General features: G+C 45.4%; 1 long non-coding RNA gene across 2 annotated transcripts in view; it reads left to right on the forward strand.

Moving 5' to 3' along the window:
* The window catches only part of LOC148152189 (uncharacterized), a 37,556-nt gene extending 24,774 nt beyond the window's left edge, over positions 1-12,782 (forward strand). The window contains exons 1-3 of one of the 2 annotated variants that reach the window (XR_015757892.1): positions 1,734-1,799; positions 6,891-6,996; positions 12,032-12,782. This is a non-coding gene — a long non-coding RNA (uncharacterized LOC148152189). Of the gene's footprint in view, positions 1-1,733; positions 1,800-6,890; positions 6,997-12,031 lie in introns of those variants that run through there. The other variant, XR_015757893.1, reaches the window with a different exon arrangement.
* The last annotated feature ends 12,102 nt before the right edge of the window (positions 12,783-24,884 follow it).

A 24,884-nucleotide genomic window follows, 5' to 3' on the forward strand; every position in this document is an offset into this window, starting at 1 on the left:
ATAATTAATGTAACTCCTTTATTCAAAAAGTGTGAGAAGCAGAAAGCAGGAAACTACAGGCCAGTTGCTTAAAATCTGTCATTAGGAAAATGTTAGAAGACTTTTTTAAAAGCATTTATAATGGGATATGTTACCGCTCAGGCTTTCCAAAGATTCTCTATGGCCATGGAGAAAGAGTATAGTCTTGATCTCTTTCTATCCAGCTATTCTTATCAGTCAACCAATGTAACATCTTCAGTGAAGTTATTGTGGCTCTGTCGCCTGGATATCATGTGTGACGTAAGAGAAACATGTTACTCAGGTGAAAATTGTGCCTCCTGTTCAAATGATGCCACCGTTCCACAGGAAAAGGCCTTGAAGGCAGTGTTCTTTGTAAATGCAACAATTGCTACTTGCTTGACATGTGCAGGTTAAATGACCAAATATGGTCAAACAGAAGAAGGCTTTTCAACTCCTTGAATTAGAATTAAAACCCCTACAGTGTGAAAACAGGTCCTTCACCCAACAAGTCCACCCCAACCCTCCAAACAGTATTCCACCCAAACCCTTTCTTTTACCCTAACCCCTAACTAACACATCCCTGAACAATATAGGGCAATTTAGCATGGCCAATTCATCTGAAAATGCACATCTTTGGACTGTGGGAGGAAACCCATGCAGAATGTGCAAACTCCACACAGTCACCCGAGGATTGTATCAAACCTGGGTCCCTGGCACTGTGAGGCAGCAGTGCTAACCACTGAGCCACCATGCCACCCAGTTTTGTGAAGAGCAGAAGTAGAAAAACAAGGACAATTAAACTAAAATATCAATAGGGGAGAAAGTAAGCAGAAATGGAAAGAAAATCACTTCCTTAAAAGAAACAGCTGTCTGCCCAGTCTTAAACCAAAGGCTCCTGCCAGGTACAGTGTCCATTACCCAGAGTAAGATTTGGTGATGGGGCCAGCAATTGCTATTCCTTTTGGATGTCTTCCTAATTTACTGTTGCTCACTGATAGATCTCCTGGGAATCAACATTAATATCCGTAGATATGGGTGATCCATGGAATTTCAGGATAATTTCATTTCAAGGTTAAACTGAGGCAGTGCATGGTGTTACAACAGCCTATATATATTATATATAGTATATATATAGTCCAAAGCACAGACAACATATCTCTCAGAGGAGGATTGGTTAGAGGAGGCTCTACCAATTAGTTGGGGGCAAGATCAGGCACCCGACAATCTGACATACCCCCTACCTGCAAGGACACGCTGTATCAGAGGAATCTTAGCAAATTAATCTGGAAAATTACCTATTTCTCTCTCTCTCTCTCTCTCTTTCTCTCTCTCTCAGTCTTAATGATATTTTGCAGTTTTTCTTCAGTATCATTGAGCTTAAATGTAACTTTTTTTTCTGGTTTTCTCAGTCCACCAAGTCAAATCTAACATGGCATTCAGGTCATTGCTAGATAAATAGAAAATATAAGTATAGAGGCTCAAAAACCTGCAGTGACAGGCCTAAATAAATGAAGTGGTTATATAACCCAGACAGCTGGTTTCAAACAGCTTTGCTTTCCTTTTTTTATGCTTGATACTCAGGTTACACAGGAATTTAACTGGTCTGACATGAACAGATCAGAACACTGTCAACAGCCAGTAAATCAAGCACATCTGGAAGAGAGTAGACAACAGGGTTATGTTTTGTGTGAATGCTGTCACATTGCGTTGCAAGTGCTGCGTCTTGGTTTTGTCTCACAGTTCCATCCTTGTATATGTTGTGGCTAAGACTAATATATTGGGTAAATGCTTCAGTCAATGTAAGTAAATATTCTTCATTTGTTTTGAATATGTTGTACTCCATAACTTGAATGCTGCAGCAACCCTAGTCCAAATAAATGGTATGAACTACAACTTATCTAAACTATGACATTCTGTTGGAACAACACTGTGCCTTGGAAGATAATGTTAGTGAAAAGACCTTATATGCCTCTCACAGACCATGCAGTGACCCCCAATGTGTATAGAAGAGAAAAACAGCACATTACTGAAAGAGCAATTCATTTTTAATCTCATTGTATTTGTGATTACTTCCTTGACCGCTTTGTTGCTCAAGAGGAGCCTGTATCTGAATAATTTTTGTCAGAAGGTTTTAGGGCCTGTTCCTAATCAGTGCTGAGCTAAATAATTGGCTACAGACAGCACTAGGATGTTACCATTGACTACTGGGCTAGGGATTTAATATTGAACAAATGAACCCAAGTGCATGATCACCAGTTTAAGATCAGATCAGGTTGTGAAGCACAACATAAAGGAATACCCACCCAGAAATCATTGTTTAAGATCATATGAGAGCAATCACCTGGGTGAGAGCAGAAAACTGATAAAATGCCACTAAGCAACAACTCCCTTTTGTTTGTCTTCAGTCTGAGTACAATCTGTAAACCCACAACAGTGTGAAGTATTTATCTGGACCTACACCCATCATGCGTGCACATGCATACACACACAGACACATCTGGAATACTGTGTCCAGTTCTGGTTGGCCAGTTATAGGAAGGATATTGGTAAGCTGGAAAGGGTTCTGAGAGATTTACCAAGCTGTTACTGGATATGGAAGGTTAGAATTATGAAGAAAGGCTGAATAGGTTGGGACTATTTTCACTGGAATGTAGGAGGTTGAGTGTAGAGGCGACCCAAGAGAAGTTTATAAAATAATGAGGGGTATAGATAGAGTTAATGGTAATTGTCTTTTCCCTGGGATGGGGGTTTCCAAGACTAGGAGGCACATTTCTAAGGCGAGAAGAGAGAGGTTTGAAAAAGACATGAGGAGAACCATGAGGTGGTTCGCATGTGGAATGAACTTTCTGAGGAAGTGGTAGATGTGGGTAAAATTTTAATGTTTAAAACACATTTTAATGGAAAATAGACAAATAGGAAAGGTTTGGAAGGATATGGGCCAGGAAAAGGCAAGTCGGACCTGCTTAGTTTGGGATTATGTTCAGCATGGACAGGTTGGACCGAAGGGTCTGTTTTCGTGCTTTAGGACACCATGATTTAGGAATCTCAACGATACAGGTCATTGCTCACATATAAGACATTGACAGGTTAGTTCAGTAGGTGGATAGACAGGAGATGAAATTAAATGCAGAAAAGTGTGAAATGATTCACTTTGGTTCAAAGAACACGGAGAGATGGTATAAATTAAAATGCAATACTTTATAGGGAGTGCAGGAGCAGAGACTCCTGGATGTATATGTGTTATGGACCAGGTCAGACCCCCTCAATACATTTTAATAAGGTCTGGAAAAGCACAGCAAGTCAGGCAACATCCGAGAAGCAGGAGAGTCGATGTTTCAGGCAAAAGCCCTTCATCAGGCTGTGCAGAACATACAGCCCACTTAAAATGGGGGTAAAAAATCAGGTTTCTCCTGCGTCTCTGTTTCACTCAGTGATACAGGGCATTGGAAGCTCATTGAAAGCAAAGGCATGTTTGAACAAAGTGGAAACACTGGTGAGAAGTCAGGAACATTTTGCTCAGTGAATGTTAAATCTTTTTGTATGTTCAAATGGCACTGTAAGGCAGGGTTGTGAATAAGTTAAGGGACACTGTTGTATGTGAGTGGGGTTGCAGTTCAGGTTATATTGCGCTGGCAAAGATATGAGACGATGGGACTGGGGAATAGTGAGGTGGTGCTTGAATAGCAGTGTAAACAGAAGTGAAAATGAACAAGAACTATAATAGATGTCATTGTTCAAAAAATATTTAGCAAAGTATGCTATATTTGATTAAAATTCTCAGCTTTCAGAATAAGTCATAGTTAATTAAAGAGAATGATGAGCATCCTCAGAGCATTAATTATCTATTGGTTACAGAACGTTTTACTTAGTATATAGTGAAGTATTGTCCAACTGTGTGAATGTCCTTCCTGCACTTAGAATAGAGTCACAACTGAAATAGAAATCTCTTTATCAGAATTAGAGGGGGGAAACAGACTTATTTTGTCAAAACAGCAGTTTGAGACAACCTATGGTACAAATTTCTGAGATACCTTCCCCTTCCAGGGTTTATCTGAGATAGATTGGCCACTGCTCATGGCCAAACATGGTGGACATTGACCCTTTTGTGAGTGTTAATGAGATGGAGCGAGGGATGATTTGATCAGACTTATCCACCAACTGCTTGTTGTGCTCAACCAGGCCATGTTTGCAAACCACAGGAAACATATCCACCATTAGATGTGTTTCTGCTTTTGGAACTCATTTATTAAATAATCTGGACTGTGTTAAGAGTGACACCAGAAACCACTTTAACATCTTCAGCCAGACTTGTATTTGTGTGAGCTAGAAGCTGTGTGCATAAATACACAGGACCCAGTTTTACATTGACAAAGGGAATTTGGACATACATTGCACTTTTTTCATTAAATAAAGTTCATGGAGGCAGCTACTGTATCCCCATGGTAACACTCTGACTGATCTGCCTGGTCTATAAATTAATATTGACAGTTAACTATTCTTCTGTATCTCCATGTCACTGATGGCCCAACCAATCAGCACCCTCTTCTCATGCTGTATAAAATGGTGCATTGTTTTCATGTATGTCTTTTGTGTTTTACTTCTGATGATTGTAAGATGAAAACTTCAACTTCTTGACTTCTTTATTTTCAAGTAGCTATTCAGTTAATTTGAATAAAAGGTAAACATGTCATCTGGATATAGAATCATAGAGTCATACAGTATGGATATAGACCCTTTGGTCCATGCCAACAATGTTCCCAAACTAAACTAGTCCCACTTGTGTGCTTTTCACCCATCAATTATCTCCTTCCTCCAACTCTGAATATATTTTTTCCCCAGGATAACATGTTCAGTGAACATTTTGTTCTTTGGTACATCTGACTAGTGAAAATGAGTGTATTTCTTTTTGAATCTTATCTGAAGCTGCCTACACTGACCCATGCAAACTTCAGTAAACTTAACAAATTGAACATGGGCTGCCTTGGGATTTGAGAATGTTGTCCCTTTATGGGCTTTACAACAAAGTATAGAATGGAACCAGGACATCCCACCTCATTCACCTTGGACTGGGAGCAAATCCAGTGTTGATTAATGTAGGTCTGGACCTTGCTGAATGCAAAATAATTAAAGAAAACAAGGAATTGCTGCAGCTGTAATCTGTAGCCAAGTCAAATATACCTTCATTTGAATGAACTTTTCATCCCAGTACACATAATGACCACAGCAATCTTTATAAAAGAAAATGTTATTGTCGGAAATGGGAATTTCCTCATGGGGCTTTGGTGAAACTACATTATTAGAACATTATTGTATTGTAGAATGGGAGCCTGGAAAATTTGATGCTTGCTTTCACTGCAAGAAGTAAAAGTAAAAGTAGATCAGAGCCATGTCAACATCGCAAGAACAAGTAATAAAATTTAAATTTATTAGATTATTTTTCCTCACTTCAAGATTAAATTCAAATTGCTTGTATCAATCCACATCTTTTCCACTGAGCTCAAATCACCTAATGACGCACAGAGCTTTCATTTGTATACAATGCACACACTGTACTTTCACTGTTCTGTTATTATGTTACTCAGCAATTTTACAGCACAGTTAATAAGAAAATGTAACTAAAGATCATTAAGTTTATTTAGTTTCACGATTTCGTGGCTTTGATAAGCACGGAGGACATTCCTCTGTCAGGCCCAGTGATATGGCTGAGATATCTCAGGTTTACTCGAGAGCTAAGCGCAATGAGAAGAAAATAATACCTGACACAGGAGAAAGGAAATAAAACAAGGTCTCCAGTATATAGCCCATGGGCCACAGTCCACCCTCAAAAGGATTGCATTGGCCCAGCAACCTCTTAATAATCCCTGTGCTGCTAGGAACCCGGTGAAGAGGAGGGGTAGAACTGTCCAGAAAATGGCTGCTGCCACGAGAAAAGCAATGGAGGTGGAGGGAAGTGGAGATGGAAAGAGATAGTGGTTACAGAAAAGTGAAAGGGGAGAGATTTGGGAAGGGAGAAAAAAGTGAGAGGGAGTGAGAGGAGAGCTGGAGAGAGAGAGACAGAGAGCAACTGAGGACAGAGAGATAGGGAAGAGAAGTTGGGAGAGAGACAGAGAGGCAGCAGTGCTAGCCACTGAGCCAGCGTGCCACCCTGGAACTAAAAGGACACTGCAAGATGGTGGAAGAAACTCAGTATTAAACACATTACAACCTATGGAGTTTTTGCAGTGGTGTACATAGCACTGTTGTAATGTAGACATGGTGCAGGCATTTTCTGTAAAGTAGGATCGATAAACAACTGTGGCACTCATGACGATCTGATTTTTTAAATGACATTTGTTGAGGAATAAATATCAGAATACAGAGAGTCCTGCAGAAACTCAGCGGGTCCGGCAGCATGTATGGAGACAGAAACAGAGTTAACGTTTTGAGTCCAATCTGACTCTTTTTCAGAACATCAGGAGTTAGGGTTAGAGTGTCAGGTCACTATGGGCCAGCTTGAAGGGGTGGTTTCAGGGAATATTTGGGGGTGCAGCTTGTGGGTTGGAAGGTGACGGTTTAGGTCTGGTTGGTGGGTATCGGCGCTGGAGGGGGATGTGTTAGGTCAAGATGCAATCAGGTATTGTCAGGTCAGGATCTAGCCTCTGGACACGAACTGGGGTTGGAGTCAGGGGCTGGTGTCAGGGTAAGCGGCTGGGATCGGGGCAAGGGTCAGGGTCAGGTGCTGGGGTCGGGGCAGAGGTCAGGGGTCAGGGACAGGGTATGGTTGTTAGGCTGTTGGGTGAGGGTATGGGGGTCGGTTCCAGGAACAGTAGAGTTGGTCAATCTGTCAAAGGCACTGAATTACTCAGGTTGTGAAGCAGGTTTTAATCCTCTCATTTCTTTTCCTGATGCAGGTAATCCTGATAGGCCTCCAAGTCGAGCTCAGATTGATAAGCTTCTCAGAGGGCGGGTGATAAATGTGTCGGGCCTTCTGAGGGCTGACATGGAGCATCTTTCCAGGTTTGTTGCTGGAATGACTATCATCCAATCAGAAAACCTTTTGCACTTAGCAATGTTAAATTAGACCAGGTGAAATTGGTTAGGTTTTACTTTGCTGGGCCAGTGGTAAAACTGACACAGGCACAGGAGATTTCATTAAATTATGAGGGTTTTCTACCTGCACTACTCGAATAAAGATTGGGGACTGGATTTACTAGAATCCCCACCTTTCATCCTCGATAAAAATTCAGGATAGGAGCCTGCCCGAGAGCAGGACAGTTACCCTGCAGCTACTTCCCAGTTGAATGGAGGCAAGATTTCCACCCCTCACAAATAGAAAGGCCTAGGGTGGGAGTTTACACCTTTCTTGGAGATGCCATTGCCCACTGGAAGTCTGTTATAAGGAGGGAGTCAGCCGTTGGGCATCTGCTGGGTATCTGGCCACTTTGTGTAGGCCTCTCTGTGGCCAGTTAAATTCTGGCTGACAGTACGATGAAGTATTTAATTACCCTCCTCAAGACCTCGATTGACCGACAGGTTGGTGGGCTGTCTGACAATCACAGGTATAATTACAGTGGGGGCAAGGGAAGGGTAAATAAGTCACAGGCATACTTCCTCTTAGATACAACATCAACCCGCCATCAAGCCTGTTGGCATGGCAGTGTTAAGTTCTGCCTAGTCAAGCTCACTTAAGTGAAATGCTCTGACAAACTGGCTAGGATTTTCAATCATGGAATGTAATTTAGTTTATTGAACGTTTAAGGTTTATTTATTAGCAAGGAATTATATATTACTGTAAATAATCCACTGCCTTCATACAATGTGCATTTGCACTTTGAGGTAACTATTTTAAAGTGTGCATTTAGCTTGACCAATTTGGCAATCTGGCACATGTCAAGTTGTCCTATAAAATATTCCTGATGAAGAGCTTATGCCCGAAACGCCGACGCTGCCTGACCTGCTGTGCTTTTCCAGCACCACACTCTCGACTACAAAGTATTTTACAAGATAACATTTCTTTGAAAGGCTGTTGATTAATAAATCCTTTCCTACTGCTAAACATATGTTTCAACATGACCAAGTTTGTAACTGTACTACCTGCGGTGAGACTGTATTGTCAACATTGAAAAAGTTCCTGGTCCCATTCTGGTTAATGCTTAATGAGCTGGGTTCAGCCAAGAGAGAAAGATTTTGATCCAGAAATCAGTTTTCCATGCAAATGGGAGAATATTTCTCCTTTTTTCTCATCTCTTAGTTGTCCGAAACAAGATCTCTTTTTGATGGAGTGTTTTAAACCTTTGAGAGTTGTGATTTTCAGTATTAAAACATAATGTAAGCTTGAAGGTAAATTTACATCAGAAAAATAATGTTTATTCACACATCACCGCAAAAGATAAAACTACTTACATGCACAGACACGTGCACACAATATGGATTTCAGTCATATTAATATGTGATGGGGGATTGATTGAAAACTCATGATTGTATCAGTTATGATTAGCTTACTAAACAATTTCTTTGGATATTCTATTCCTGTGGCCCTGACTATCCACCAGCCATCATTTGTTAAATCTCTTCCATTGAGCTGCTCAGGGAGATCAATTTGCACCTGGGAAACCCATTTACATTTTTAAGTAATCCTCCAGACACATTGGGCTGGATTATCCGAGGTCTGGCAATCAGACTTGGATTGGCACTCCACTCCTGTTCTACATTCAGAAAGAGCTCTGCTTTTCTGACAGGAGATTTGGATCAGGACTCCTTCAGAAATCTGGAGCTGTGCTCTACATCTGACAGGGCTCCCTGTGGTACAGAACAATCGTCCCTTTCTCACAGCAATAGTTGCTGTATTCTGTGAGTTCAATGTCCAACATCACAGACAGCTACGGTGATAGTGTAAGTATGTAAGTGTGAAATTAGGGTGCCAGAAGGATCGGGTGTCAGGTGGGGGTGTGCTAGGAGGAGGCAAGGTGGCAAGATTCCATATAGTAGGGTGTCAGGTAGTTAGGGTGTCAGGTGCTTGGGTAAGGGCTAGGTAAGTGTTGGAGTATTTATGATTGGTCAGGTTGGGTCAGTCTGGCAGCAGTATGGGTTTAATGTCAGGTCCTGGGAGTTTGGATCCCACTGAGAGGATAGGTCAGATCCACTCATGGCAAAGGGGTGGTGTGTCAGGTCTGGCAGCATGGGGCTGTTGGTTTAGCAGCAGGGCAAGGGGTATTTAAGGACCTGGGTACAGAGGCTGGGTCAGGTCCTAGACAGAGGTTGGATTGTTGGCTGATGGGGGTTAGGGAGTGTCCAGTCCAATGATGGGGGAGGTTTCATGTCACAGCGAAGAAGGGAATGTTGCCAATTCCCTGTGACAAGAAAGTGAGATCTGCAGATGCTGGAGATCAGAGCTGGAAATGTGTTGCTGGAAAAGCGCAGCAGGTCAGGCAGCATCCAGGGAACAGGAGAATCGACGTTTCGGGCATAAGCCCTTCTTCAGGAATCCTGAAGAAGGGCTTATGCCCAAAACGTCGATTCTCCTGTTCCCTGGATGCTGCCTGACGTGCTGCGCTTTTCCAGCAACTCCCTGTGACAGCTGGGTGTCAAGTCTGGGAGGGGAGAGGTGGCATTGTTGTGTCCAGGTCTGTTCGGGGAGTGGGCTGTAGTTGATAGTGTGTGAGATAGCAAGGGCATCCGTTGAATAGTTATTCTGGAGTTAGACTAGCATCATGAGTTGGGAAGCTGATTTTATTAGATTACATTACTTATTAGATTACATTACAGTGTGGAAACAGGCCCTTCGGCCCAACAAGTCCACACCGAAGGGCCGAAGCACAACCCACCCATACCCCTACATTTACCCCTTACCTAACACTACGGGCAATTTAGCATGGCCAATTCACCTGACCTGCACATCTTTGGACTGTGGGAGGAAACCGGAGCACCCGGAGGAATCCCACGCAGACACGGGGAGAACGTACAAACTCCACACAGTCAGTCGCCTGAGGCAGGAATTGAACCCGGGTCTCTGGCGCCGTGAGGCAGCAGTGCTAACCACTGTGCCACCGTGCCGCCCACAATGTTTTGAGGCATTTGGGAAGTTCAAACGGAAATGCAGTAGCTTTCTAAAAGGCACTAGGGAATAGAAATGATTGGTTTCATTCTTTTGTGAGCAGGAGAGAAAGAAAGGGAAATCTGTGTAATTGCTAGGAGATGAGGGGGAATGGCGGTAAAGCACATGTACAATTTATTTTTGAAGAATTCAGTATGCAACTCTAACCTAAAACAACCCATTGGATTCAACAAGATGAATTTCAAAGCCTGATACAATTGATAAAGGCAGCAGAAAATGTAAATTCACAGAATTTACAGAGTTTCTGTGAATTTACATTTTCTGTTGCCTTTATCAGTGTTGTTAAGAATTAATAGACGAGCTCCTTTGTGGTTCTGCACAGTTGGAAGTAGAAAAAGATTTGAAAGGATAAATCACAGCCTGGAGACACTGGCAAAGCACAGGGAGGCACGAGTAAACAGATGAAGACATGAGCACCCAAATGGCTGGTCTTCAATGAAGCAATGTGAAAGGCAGCAGTGTTGATGCAGTGAAACAGCAACAACCGAATGCACAACGGGCAGAACAGAAAGATGTGCAGGAACTGTGAGGCAACTACAAATTCACAAGTTGAAGGAAATGTCTCAAATGTGAATCAAACTGCAGAATTTGTAAAAAGCCAATTACAAGGAAAAGGTGTTTAGATTAGATTACTTACAGTGTGGAAACAGGCCCTTCGGCCCAACAAGTCCACACCGCCCCGCCGAAGCGCAACCCACACATACCCCTACATTTACCCCTTACTTAACACTAGGGGCAATTTAGCATGGCCAATTCACCTGACCTGCACATCTTTGGACTGTGGGAGGAAACCGGAGCACCCGGAGGAAACCCACGCAGACACGGGGAGAACGTGCAAACTCCACACAGTCAGTCGCCTGAGTCGGGAATTGAACCCAGGTCTACTGGCGCTGTGAGGCAGCAGTGCTAACCACTGTGCCACCGTGCCACCGTAAACAACAAAGAAGGAAGATGGAAATGAGTAATCAGTGGCAGAGAATGAACATAAAGGAAAACAAAAACCATCACAAGTTGAAAGGTGGTGATGAGTTCAAGAACACGATAAGCACGGGAACCATCCAACTGTCCAAATATCTGGATGTGAGTGTTTCCAGAGAAGGAAACAGAAATCATCTGTTCAGTTCAATCCTGACAATGTTGTGAAATTCGATCACATCTATAAAGCTGAAACTGAAGCTTGATACCAGAGTGATAAAAAATAACAGTTACGTCATCGCACTCAGACTTTACCAGATCTTTTGTGAAACTTTGTAAGAAAATCGTTACCTAAGGAAAGCTGTTGTGAAACTGCACAATATCATGGCTAGTGGCACACAAAGGAACCGAGATTTGACAGCTGGGAGCAACAGAGAGTAAAGGGTTACACAAGTGTTTCACTGAAGCAAATGGCCCTGCTCTCATCTGGTCTCTGCCACTTAGCTCAGTAAACAGTGAGGTGAAGGAGATGTCATGGTGATGAGATCAAAGGCATTAGGAGAAAGCAGACAGAAACTGCTTGCATCCTAAAGGTAAATTTTCAAACTATATGGGAAAAAACAGCTGACATGAAGTATTAATAAAGCTACGTAACCTAGAAAGCCTTCAAGGGAAAGAAACTTAGCTACAGCCAGCATTGTCAATTCGGAAAGGCTTCCTCAGTTTTTTTAGATTTTAGATTTTACTGTTACGTGTACCAAAGTAAAGAAGTACAGGAGTAAATGAAAAATATATAATGTCGCCACACATGGTGCCATCTTAGGTACCTAGGTACAAAAAAAAGCTTAGGTACAAAGTAATAAGAGAAACAAGAGTTAAAAAGTTAAGCATTACTTCATAGAATAGTCAAAAAATAGGTTGTAGATTACATTTAAATCTTTCATAGTTTAAATTAGGAAAATAAAGGAATAAGTTAAAAGTTCAACAGTCTTTGATGAGTCCTCTGTTTATCTCGCTCTTCAGGGAGACCTGTCTATTCTCGAAGCTGCCCCTGCACATACCGTCGTTGCTGTTGAAACTGTTGCCTCTGCAATGTCCTGCAGTGTCAGGAACATACCCAGGCAGGATCCATTCACATACCGAGCTGAGACACCACCATGAGACTGACCGACATACCCCCAAGAGTCCAGGCTGAGAGCCGCTGCGAGACCAGGCCGAGAGACCAGGCTGAGAGACAAGGCCAAGAGCAGCTGAGAGAGCAGGCTGAGAACCTGAGAAAGATGGGCAAACCAATGGCCATGGTTTAGAACATGAAGATCTTAGTTGTCTTTCAAATATTATGCCATCAATTATAAACCAGAGGGAATCATACAATAGGAATCTTCTCTAAACCCCAACATAATGATACTGACACAACTGGCAAGCTCAGCAAAGCATTAAAAGGCATCCTAAGTCAGACTCCATATGCTGACATAATAGGAGCAACATCAACCCAGAGCAAAAAGGAAAAAAACACCCTCATAGGAGTGCAAGAAAAAACAACAAGGAATAAGAAAGTAGCTTAAACATTTTAGTAGTCATTATTTGATTAACTTAATTTAACTTAATGTCATTGTCAATGCAAGAAAAATAGGAGCAAATGCTGAATGTTTTAGCAGAAGCCCTGGATAAACGTGGACTGTTCATGTTTTCAACCACCAAAGAAACCTCTCACCTCTCCCTGCAGAGAACATGGTGTCAAAAAGTATGGTGCTGGAAAAGCACAGCTAGTCAGGCAGCATCTGAGGAGCAGAAGAGTCAATGTTTTGGGCATAAGGTTGTCATCAGGGATGTGGGGGGGATGGGTGGTGGAAAGGGGGCTGAGAGACAAATAGAAGGGTGGGGGTGAGATAGCTGGGAAGGCAATAGGTAGATGCAGGTGGGAGGTGACATAGGTGGATAGGTCGGAGGGGAGGATGGAGCAAATAGGTGGGAAAGAAGATGGACATGATAGGACAGTCCAAGGGGGTGGTGCCCAGTTAGAGGGTTGGATCTGGGATAAGGTGGGGGGAGGGGAAATGAGGAAACTGGTGAAATCAACATTGATGCTGTATGGTTGGAGGGTCCCAAGGCAGAAGATGAGGCGTTCCTCCTCCAGGCGTCAAGTGGCTAGGATTTGGTGGTGCAGAAGGCCCAGGACTTGCATGTCCTTGGCAGAGTGGGAGGGGGAGTTGAAATGATCAGTCACAGGGCGGTGGGATTGTTTGACGCATGTGTCGTGGAGATGTTCTCTGAACCATTCCGTGAGCTGGCTTCCTGTGTCCCCAATATTGAGGAAACCACATCGGGAGCAACAAATACAGTAGATGAGGTGTTTGGATGTGCAGAAAAATCTCTGCCGGATGTGAAAATTGGGGCCTTGGACGAAGGTGAGGGGAAGGTGTGGCCGTAGGTTTCACTCCTCTTGCGGTGGCAAGGGAAGGTCCTGGGAGTGGAACGTAGGTTGGTGGGGGCGTGGACTGAAGGTGGGAGTTGTGGAGGGGGTGGTCTCTGCAGAATGCTGAAAGGGGTGAGGAGGATAATCTATCTCTGGTGGTGGGGTCTGATTGAAGGTGGCGGAAATGTCAGAGGATGATGCGCTGTATCCGGAGTTTGGTGGAGTGGAAGCTGAGGACCAGGGGTGGCATGAAGAAAGAAGCAGCATCCTTATCTCCAGCTATGAGAAGGACTGGAACAAACTTAAAACCAAGGAAAGGAAGTTCTCAATAAAATTTTAAAAATTATGTGCAGAACCTTATCAGGGTCTGAGTGACATGGGCAGAATCAGATGAGAAGTCCCATGAGGCAAATCTTAAGGTTGAAAGCATCTTGCTCTATCTATCATGCTTTTCATGAGCAAAGTGGTGAGTTTCTCACTATCGAGTGGCCAGTTGCCAAACAAGTAACGTCTTGTTGAAGGCCCACCTCTGAGAACGACAAAAGACGAACCAGAAAAACCAGTTGTTTCAAGACAGTGCAACAATCATTCCTCTCAAGGACGTTCCTACAATGAAACAAGCTGCTGAAGGAAATACTGACAGTCTCACCACTTCAAATCTTCAAGACCCACTTTAGATTATTTCCATTTTAAAGCTTTCATTATCAGGACCACAAACATTCAGATTAGGAGCACAAGCAAGACATTCAACCGCTTTCAATAAGATCATGGCCAATCTGTTTATGTTTTGAATTCCACATTCCCAATAACACTTGATTCCTTTGCCTTAACATCTCTGTTTACCTCAGTAACATCTCGTAGGTCATGCCTGGTTTAGACGGTGATATGCACATCGGTGCGAGTGGAATATGGATCTGTGATGCCAACACAACCAAGCTGAAGCTGAAGCAGAAGTCGATTGTTAATCTTTGATTGATTTATTTATTGTCACATCTATCTTGTTACAAAATATAGTGAAAACTGTTGTATGTTCTTTCTTATTTTATGCAATATAATAAAAAAGTTAAATTGCATAAAAGTTATATTGGAAGAGATTTCCTGGCATCAATCTTTTTTAAAAGAGGAATGTTACATTGTTATATTGTTCATAAACAGCTAGGAAATATAAATGAATATACATTCAGGTTGCCACAGTATTGCACTGAAGTCTGATACTGAGCAGGTTTATTCATCCACCATCCACATGTAAGAAATATGTTCAATGAAGTTCCAGCTTCAGAATATATAACAAGAAGCAGCAGCACTCCCCAGGACCTTACCATTAAGTGTATACTGTAAGTCCTGCTAAGGTTTGCTTTCCAAAATGCGGCACCTTGCATTTAATTTAGATAAATGCGAGGTGCTGCATTTTGGGAAAGCAAATCTTAGCAGGACCTATACACTTAATAGTAAGGCTCAAGGAAGTGTTGCTGAACAAAGAGACCTTGGAGTGCAGATTCATAGCTCTTTGAAAGTAGAGTCACAGATAGATAGGATAGTGAATAAGGAGTTTGGTATGCTTTCCTTTATTGGTCAGAGTATTGATTACAGGAGTTGGGAGGTCATATTGCAGCTGTACAGGACATTGATTGGACCACTGTTGGAATATTGCGTGCAATTCTGGTCTTCTTCCTATCGGAAAGATGTTGTGAAACTTGAAAGGGTTCAGTAAAGATTTTCAAGGATGTTGCCAGGGTTGGAGGATCTGAGCTATAGGGAGAGGCTGAACAGGCTGGGGCTGTTTTTCCTGGAGCGTCAGAGGCTGAGGGGTGATTGTATAGAGGTTTATAAAATCATCAGGGGCATGGATAGGCTAAATAGACAAGGTCTTTTCCTTGGGATGGGGGAGTCCAGAACTAGAGGGCATAGGTTTAGGGTGAGAGCAGAAAGATATAAAAGAGACCTAAGGGGCAACTTTTTCACACAGAGGGTGGTACGTGTATGAAATGAGCTGCCAGAGGAAGTGGTGGAGGCTGGTACAATTGCAACATTTAAGAGGCATTTGGATGGGTATATGAATAAGAAGGGTTTGGAAGGATATGGGTCGGGTGCTGGCAGGTGGGACTAGATTGGGTTGGGATATCTGGTTAGCATGGACGGGTTGGATCGAAGGGTCTGTTTCCATGCTGTACATCTCTATGACTCTATTAGAAGTCTTGGTGTGGTACTTGAACTCAAAACTTTAACATCACAAACAGCTTGGTGACTTGCTGCACTTCTGTCAGAATCTAACAGAATACACAGGGATATTATAATACCTAATAAGGTGGTTATTCCGCAAAGTTTGCGATACTGTGAAGTGCCTCATAACATAATGTGATACATTCAGGATAAGTGCAAGATTTATCTCCATTCTGAAGAAGGGTCACTTGACCCAAAATGTCAACTCTTCTTTCTCTCCAGTGATGTTGCCAGACTTATAGAGATGTACAGTACAGAAACAGACCCTTTGGTCCAACCAGTCTATGCCAAACATATTCCCAAACTAAACTAGTCCCACCTGCCTGTTCCTGGTCCATATCCCTCCAGTCTTTTCCTATTCATGCACCTGTTCAAATGTCTTTGAAACATTGTAATTGTACCCATATCCAACAGGAAAATGGATTCTCAGGGGAATGTAGCACAAACAGCCAAGTTTCTGGTATTGAGACTGGCTGTAATGCAACGAGGGGTACATCGGCTTCCAAGAGATCAATTGTGTTAGGCGATTCTCCAGTCCGAGGTACAGACAGACATTTCTGTGGCCAGCAGAGAAAAAGCAGAATGGTGTGTGGCTTCCCTGGTGCCAGGATCAATGATGTCTCAGAGGGTGCAGAATGTTCTCACGGGGGAGAGGGGCCAGCAGGAGGTCATTGTCCACATTGGAACCAACGACATTGGAAGGGAAAAGGTTGAGACTCTGAAGGGAGATTACAGAGAGTTAGGTAGAATTTTAAAAAGGAGATCCTCGAGAGTAGTAATATCTGGATTACTCCCAGTGCTACGAGCTAGTGAGGGCAGGAATAGGAGGATAGAGCAGATGAATGCATGGCTCAGGAGCTGCTGTATGGGAGAAAGATTCATATTTTTGGATCATTGGAATCTCTTTTGGGGTAGAAGTGACCTGTACAAGGAGGACGGATTGCACCTAAATTGGAAGGGGACTAATGTACTGGCAGGGAAATTTGCTAGAACTGCTTGGGCGGATTTAAACTAGTAAGATGGGGGTGCTGGGACCCAGGGAGATAGTGAGGAAAGAGATCGATCTGACATGGGTACAGCCGAGAACAGAAGTGAGTCAAACAGTCAGGGCAGGCAGGGACAAGGTAGGACTAATAAATTAAATTGCATTTATTTCAATGCAAGGGGCCTATCAGGGAAGGCAGATGAACTCAGGGCATGGTTAGGAATATGGGACTGGGATATCATAGCAATTACGGAAACATGGCTTAGGGATAGGCAGGACTGGCAGCTTAATGTTCCAGGATACAAATGCTACAGGAAGGATAGAAAGGGAGGCAAAAGAGGAGGGGAAGTGGTATTTTTGATAAGGGATAGCATTACAGCTGTGCTAAGGGAGGATATTCCCAGAAATAGATCCAGGGAAGTTATTTGGGTGGAACTGAGAAATAAGAAAGGGATGATCACCTTATTGAGATTGTATTATAGACCCCCCAATAGTCAGAGGGAAATTGAGAAACAAACTTGTAAGGAGATCTCAGCTATCTGTAAGAATAATAGGGTAGTTATGGTAGGGGATTTTAACTTTCCAAACATCGACTGAGACTGCCATAGTGTTAAAGGTTTAGATGGAGAGGAATTTGTTAAGTGTGTACAAGAAAATTTTCTGATTCAGTATGTGGATGTACCTACTAGAGAAGGTGCAAAACTTGACCTATACTTGGGAAATAAGGCAGGGCAGGTGACTGAGGTGTCAGTGGGGGAGCACTTTGGGGCCAGCAACCATAATTCTATTCGTTTTGAAATAGTGATGGAAAAGGATAGACCAGATCTAAAAGTTGAAGTTCTAAATTGGAGAAAGGCTAATTTTGATGGTATTAGGCAACAACTTTCGAAAGCTGATTGGAGGCAGATGTTCGCAGGTAAAGGGACGGCTGGAAAATGGGAAGCCTTCAGAACTGAGATAACAAGAATCCAGAGAAAGTATATTCCTGTCAGGGTGAAAGGGAAGCTGGTAGCTATAGGGAATGCTGGATGACTAAAGAAATTGAGGGTTTGGTTAAGAAAAAGAAGGAAGCATATGTCAGGTATAGACAGGATAGATCGAGTGAATCCTTAGAAGAGTATAAAGAAAGTAGGAGTATACTTAAGAGGGAAATCAGGAGGGCAAAACAGGGACATGAGATAGCTTTGGCAAACAGAATTAAGGAGAATCCAAAGGGGTTTTACAAATATATTAAAGACAAAAGGGTAACTATAGAGAGAATAGGGCCCCTCAAAGATCAGCAAGGTGGTCTTTGTGTGGAGCCACAGAAAATGGGGGAGATACTAAATGAATACTTTGCATCAGTATTTACTGTGGAAAAGGATATGGAAGATATAGACTGTAGGGAAATAGATGGTGACATCTTGCAAAATGTCCAGATTACAGAGGAGGAAGTGCTGGATGTCTTGAAACGGTTAAAGGTGGATAAATCCCCAGGACCTGATCAGGTGTACCCGAGAACTCTGTGGGAAGCTAGAGAAGTGATTGCTGGGGCTCTTGCTGAGATATTTGTATCATCAATAGTCACAGGTGAGGTGCCGGAAGACTGGAGGTTGGCAAACGTGGTGCCACTGTTTAAGAAGGGTGGTAAGGACAAGCCAGGAAACTATAGACCGGTGAGCCTGACCTCGGTGGTGGGCAAGTTGTTGGAGGGAATCCTGAGGGACAGGATGTACATGTATTTGGAAAGGCAAGGACTGATTAGGGATAGTCAACATGACTTTGTGCGTGGGAAATCATGTCCCACAAACTTGATTGAGTTTTTTGATGAAGTAACAAAGAAGATTGATGAGGGCAGAGCAGTAGATGTGATCTATATGCACTTCAGTAAGGCGTTTGACAAGATTCCCCATGGGAGACTGATTAGCAAGGTTAGATCTCATGGAATACAGGGAGAACTAGCCATTTGGATACAGAATTGGCTCAAAGGTAGAAGACAGAGGGTGGTGGTGGAGGGTTGTTTTTCAGACTGGAGGCCTGTGAACAGTGGAGTGCCATAAGGATCGGTGCTGGGCCGTCTACTTTTTGTCATTTACATAAATGATTTGGATGCAAGCATAAGAGGTACAGTTAGTAAGTTTGCAGATGACACCAAAATTGGAGGTGTAGTGGACAGCGAAGGGGGTTACCTCAGATTACAACAGAATCTGGACCAGATGGGCCAATGGGCTGAGAAGTGGCAGATGGAGTTTAATTCAGATAAATGCGAGGTGCTGCGTTTTGGGAAAGCAAATCTTAGCAGGACTTATACACTTAATGGTAAGGTCCTAGGGAGTGTTGCTTCCTGAAGATGGGCTTATGCCTGAAACATCGATTCTCCTGTTCCTTGGATGCTGCCTGACCGGCTGCGCTTTTCCAGCAACACATTTTCAGCTCTGATCTCCAGCATCTGCAGCCCTCACTTTCTCTCAAAGAGACTTTGGAGTGCAGGTTCATAGATCCTTGAAAGTGGAGTCGCAGATAGATAGGATAGTGAAGAAGGCATTTGGTATGCTTTCCTTTATTGCTCAGAGTATTGAGTACAAGAGTTGGGAGGTCATGTTGCAGCTGTACAGGACATTGGTTAGGCCACTGTTGGAATATTGCGTGCAATTCTGGTCTCCTTCCTATCGGAAAGATGTTGTGAAACTTGAAAGGGTTCAGAAAGGATTTACAAGGATGTTGCCAGGGTTGGAGGATCTGAGCTACAGGGAGAGGCTGAACAGGCTGGGGCTGTTTTCCCTGGTGCGCGGAGGCTGACGGGTGACATTATAGAGGTTTACAAAATTATGAGGGGCATGGATAGGATAAATAGGCAAAGTCTTTTCCCTGGGGTCAAGGAGTCCAGAACTGGAGGGCATAGGTTTAGAGTGAGAGGGGAAAGATATAAAAGAGACCTCAGGGGCAACTTTTTCACAAAGAGGTTGGTACGTGTATGGAATGAGCTGCCAGAGGACGTGGTGGAGGCTGGTACAATTGCAACCATTAAGAGGCATTTGGATGGGTATATGAATAGGAAGGTTTTGGAGGGATATGGGCCGGGTGCTGGCAGGTGGGACTAGATTGGGTTGGGATATCAGGTCGGCATGGACGGGTTGGACCGAAGGGTCTGTTTCCATGCTGTACATCTATATGACTCTATGACTTCCTCAGCAAATTATTTCGACACGCAAACCACCCTCTGTGTAAAATATTACCTGCCACATCTTGTTTAAATCTCTCTCCTCTCACCTTAAAAATGTGCCCCCCTCGTCTTGAAATCCCTCATCCGAGGGAAAAGACAATTCCCACTAACTCTATCTATGCCCCTCATTATTTTATAAACTTATATCAGATCGCTTCTCAACCTCCTGCGCTCCAGTGAAAAAAGACCCAGCCTATCCAGCCTTTTATCATATCTCAAACCTTCCATACCCAGCAACATCCTGGTAAATCTCTTCTGAATCCTCTCCAGCTTAATAATATCCTTTCTAATAATATCCTTTCTATAACCGGGCAACCAGAACTGGACATAGCTCTCCAGAAGAGGCCTCACCAATGTCCTGTACAACCTCAACATGATTTCTCAACTTCTATACTCAAAAGGACTGAGCAATGAAGATAAGCATGCCAAACGCCTTTTAACCATCCTATCTATATGTGATGCAAACTTCAAAGAATTATGTACCTGTACCCCTATGACCCTCTGTTCTACAACACTATCCAAGGCCCTACTCTTAATTGTATAATGCAAAAGTGAGGACTGCAGATGCTGGAAATCAGGATCTAGATTACAGTGGTGCTGGAAAAGCACAGCAGGTCAGGCAGCATCCGAGGAGCAGAAATCTAATCTAGACTCTGTTAGTTGTATAAGCCTTGCCCTTGTTTGTTGTACCGAAATGTAATACCTCGCATTTATCCAGATTGAATTCCATTGGCCATTTTTCAGCCTATTGACCCATTTGATCAAGATCCCTTTGTCATCCAAGAAAACCTCCTTCACTGTCTACAATTCCACCAATTTTGGTGTCATCCACAAACTTACAACTATGCCTTTTATATTCTCATCCAAATCATTTAAATAAATGACAAGCAAAACAGAGCCCAGAACTGATCCTTGTGGAACACCACTGCTCACAGGCCTCCAGTCTGGAAAGCCACCCTCCACCATTACTCTGTGTCTCCTGCTGTTGAGCCAATTATATATCCAATTGGCAAGCTCACCCTGAATACTATGAGACCTAACTTTGGTAATTTGTCTGAGATGAATACCTTGTCAAATGCTTTACGAAAATCCAAATAAACAAAGTCTGCTGTTCTGCCCTCATCAATCTTTTTGGTAACTTGCTCAAAAAAACTCAGTCAGTTGCTGAGTTTTTCCAGTAATTTCTATTTTTGCTTCTGATTTCCAGCATCTGCATTTCTTCGGGTTTTTTTTTGCAAGAGCTATCTCCATTTTGGCATGAGCTGTAAACCCTTTCAGTTAGTTTCACTCTAGACTGGTTGCACAACTGTTCCACGTTCCACATAATTACAACTGAGATAAAGCTAAATTCTTACATCTTGAAATTGATGTATAAAATATTTTTGATATTTCATTTTCTGATTGTAGTCGAAAAGATTGACACAATCTGCTCTTAATTAACATGAAAACTTGGAAACAGCTTTCAGGCAATCAGTAAAAGAATTCTGTCAATATGTTAAATAACTATGTTCTGTTTGCCCAAGTCTGACACAGGATGCCACATCTAATCTTACGTCATTGGGTGCTCGTGATCTTCACTTTTGCTTTTCTCATTAGTTATTAAAATTGGCGAGGTTCAAGAGCATTTTGTGCTCCTGCTTCATGTTTACTCACATGTACATTAGAAATCATGAAACTAGCTACGAAGTAATAAGTAATAAACATTTCCTGACAGTCTATCTTCATGTGGGCATCCTTCCCCACATAGTTATATAATTTGACGCAGTTGTTGGTAGTAAACCAATCTCAGATGGTTCTGGGAGTAACCAACAGTTACAATACGTTGGCAGCGTTGGCATACAACTTTACAACACTTTGCAATCCAAGACGACTGCACAGTAGGACGCTCCATTTGGAACTCCTCTGTTCACCATTTCCTTTTCCTTTCTTTTTTTGCCTCCTTGCAGTTTTCCTTCTCCCTCTCCACCCCAACTTCTGAAACTACAATACCCTATTTGCAGTATGGAGGTGAAACAAAGGGAGATGAGTCCAGGCTGGAGCCTGGGTGTGCAGAGAGCGTGTGGGCTGAGTTCTGGAGCGACAGCAGGGGTCATAGGCTGCGACCAAAGTGGGGATCAGAGCGGGTCACAGGCCATGTCCCACAGCGGGGAGCAGAGCAAGTCACAGGCCATGTCCCACAGCGGGGAGCAGAGCGGGTCACAGGCCATGTACCACAGCGGGGAGCAGAGCGAGTCACAGGCCATGTCTCACAGCGGGGAGCAGAGCGAGTCACAGGCCATGTCCCACAGCGGGGAGCAGAGCGGGTCACAGGCCATGTCCCACAGCGGGGAGCAGAGCGAGTCACAGGCCATGTCCCACAGTGGGGAGCAGAGGGAGTCACAGGCCATGTCCCACAGCGGGGAGCAGAGCGGGTCACAGGCCATGTACCACAGCGGGGAGCAGAGCGAGTCACAGGCCATGTACCACAGTGGGGATCAGAGCGGGTCACAGGCCATGTCCGGAGTAGGGAGCAGAGCGGGTCACCGGCCATGTCCCACAGCGGGGATCAGAGCGGGTCACAGGCCATGTCCGGAGTAGGGAGCAGAGCGAGTCACAGGCCATGTCACACAGTGGGGAGCAGATTGGGTCACAGGCCACGTCCCACAGCGAGGAGCAGAGTGGGTCACAGGCAACGTCCCACAGCAGGGAGCAGAGCGGGTCACAGGCCTATCTCAGAGCAGGGAGCAGAGCGAGTCACAGGCCGTGTCCCACAGTAGGAAGTAGGCCTGTGGTCTGTCACAGGCCACGTCTCGGAGCAGGGAGCAGAGCAGGTCACAGGCCACGTCCCGGAGTGGGGATCAGAGCGAGTCACAGGCCATGTCCCACAGTGGGGATCAGAGCGGTTCACAGGCCATTTCCCACAGCGGGGAGCAGAGCGGGTCACAGGCCATGTCCCACAGTGGGGATCAGAGCGGGTCACAGGACATGTCCCACAGTGGGGATCAGAGCGGTTCACAGGCCACATCCCAGAGCGGAGAGCAGAGCGGGTCACAGGCCATGTCCCGGAGCGGGGAACAGAGTGGGTCACAGGCCATGTCCCACAGCGGGGAGCAGAGCGGGTTACAGGCCATGTCCCACAGTGGGGAGCAGAGCGAGTCACAGGCTACCTCCCACAGCGGAGAGCAGAGCGGGTCACAGACCATGTCCTACAGCAGGGAGCAGAGCGAGTCACAGGCCATGTCCCACAGCGGGGAGCAGAGCGAGTCACAGGCCATGTCCCACAGAGGGGAGCAGAGTGGGTCACAGGCAACGTCCCACAGCAGGGAGCAGAGTGGGTCACAGGCCTATCTCAGAGCAGGGAGCAGAGCGAGTCACAGGCCATGTCCCAGAGTAGGAAGTAGGCCTGTGGTCACAGGCCTCGTCTCGGAGCAGGGAGCAGAGCAGGTCACAGGCCACGTCCCGGAGTGGGGATCAGAGCGAGTCACAGGCCATGTCCCACAGTGGGGAGCAGAGCCAGTCACAGGCCATGACCCACAGCGGGGAGCAGAGCGAGTCACAGGCCATGTCCCAGAGCGGGGAGCAGAGCGAGTCACAGGCCATGCCCCACAGCGGGGAGAAGAAAGGGTCACAGGCCATGTCCCACAGCGGGGAGCAGAGCGGGTTACAGGCCATGTCCCACAGCGGGGAGCAGAGCGAGTCACAGGCTACCTCCCACAGTGGGGAGCACAGCGGGTCACAGACCATGACCCACAACGGGGAGCAGAGCGGGTCACAGGCCATGTCCCACAGCGGGAAGCAGAGTGGGTCACAGGACATGTCCCACAGCAGGGAGCAGAGCGAGTCACAGGCCATGTCCCACAGCGGGGAGCAGAGCGGGTCACAGGCCATGTCCCACAGCAGGGAGCAGAGCGAGTCACAGGCCATGTCCCGGAGCAGGGAGCAGAGCGAGTCACAGGCCATGTCCCACAGCGGGGAGCAGATTGGGTCACAGGCCACGTCCCACAGTGGGGAGCAGAGCGAGTCACAGGCCATGTCCCACAGCGGGGAGCAGAGCGAGTCACAGGCCATGTCCCACAGCGGGGAGCAGAGCGAGTCACAGGCCACGTCCCGGAGCGTGGAGCAGAGCGAGTCACAGTCCATGTCCCACAGTGGGGATCAGAGCGGTTCACAGGCCACGTCCCACAGCGGGGAGCAGAGCAGGTCACAGGCCATGTCCCGGAGAAGGGAGCAGAGCGACTCACAGGCCATGTCCCACAGCAGGGAGCAGAGTGGGTCACCGGCCATGTCCCACAGCGGGGAGCAGAGTGAGTCACAGGCCAAGTCCCTGAGCAGGGAGCAGATTGGGTGACAGGCCAGGTACCACAGCGGGGAGCAGAGCGAGTCACAGGCCATGTCCCACAGCGGGGAGCAGATTGGGTCACAGGCCACGTCCCACTGCGGGGAGCAGAGTGGGTCACAGGCAACGTCCCACAGCAGGGAGCAGAGTGGGTCACAGGCCTATCTCAGAGCAGGGAGCAGAGCGAGTCACAGGCCGGGTCCCACAGTAGGAAGTAGGCCTGTGGTCACAGGCAACGTCCCACAGCAGGGAGCAGAGTGGGTCACAGGCCTATCTCAGAGCAGGGAGCAGAGCGAGTCACAGGCCATGTCCCAGAGTAGGAAGTAGGCCTGTGGTCACAGGCCTCGTCTCGGAGCAGGGAGCAGAGCAGGTCACAGGCCACGTCCCGGAGTGGGGATCAGAGCGAGTCACAGGCCATGTCCCACAGTGGGGAGCAGAGCCAGTCACAGGCCATGACCCACAGCGGGGAGCAGAGCGAGTCACAGGCCATGTCCCAGAGCGGGGAGCAGAGCGAGTCACAGGCCATGCCCCACAGCGGGGAGAAGAAAGGGTCACAGGCCATGTCCCACAGCGGGGAGCAGAGCGGGTTACAGGCCATGTCCCACAGCGGGGAGCAGAGCGAGTCACAGGCTACCTCCCACAGTGGGGAGCACAGCGGGTCACAGACCATGACCCACAACGGGGAGCAGAGCGGGTCACAGGCCATGTCCCACAGCGGGAAGCAGAGTGGGTCACAGG

Source organism: Chiloscyllium plagiosum, unplaced genomic scaffold (genome assembly GCF_037043375.1).
Source record: "Chiloscyllium plagiosum isolate Xiang-an unplaced genomic scaffold, Cpla_swu_hap1 HiC_scaffold_1, whole genome shotgun sequence".
Classification (NCBI taxonomy): Eukaryota; Metazoa; Chordata; class Chondrichthyes; order Orectolobiformes; family Hemiscylliidae; genus Chiloscyllium; species Chiloscyllium plagiosum.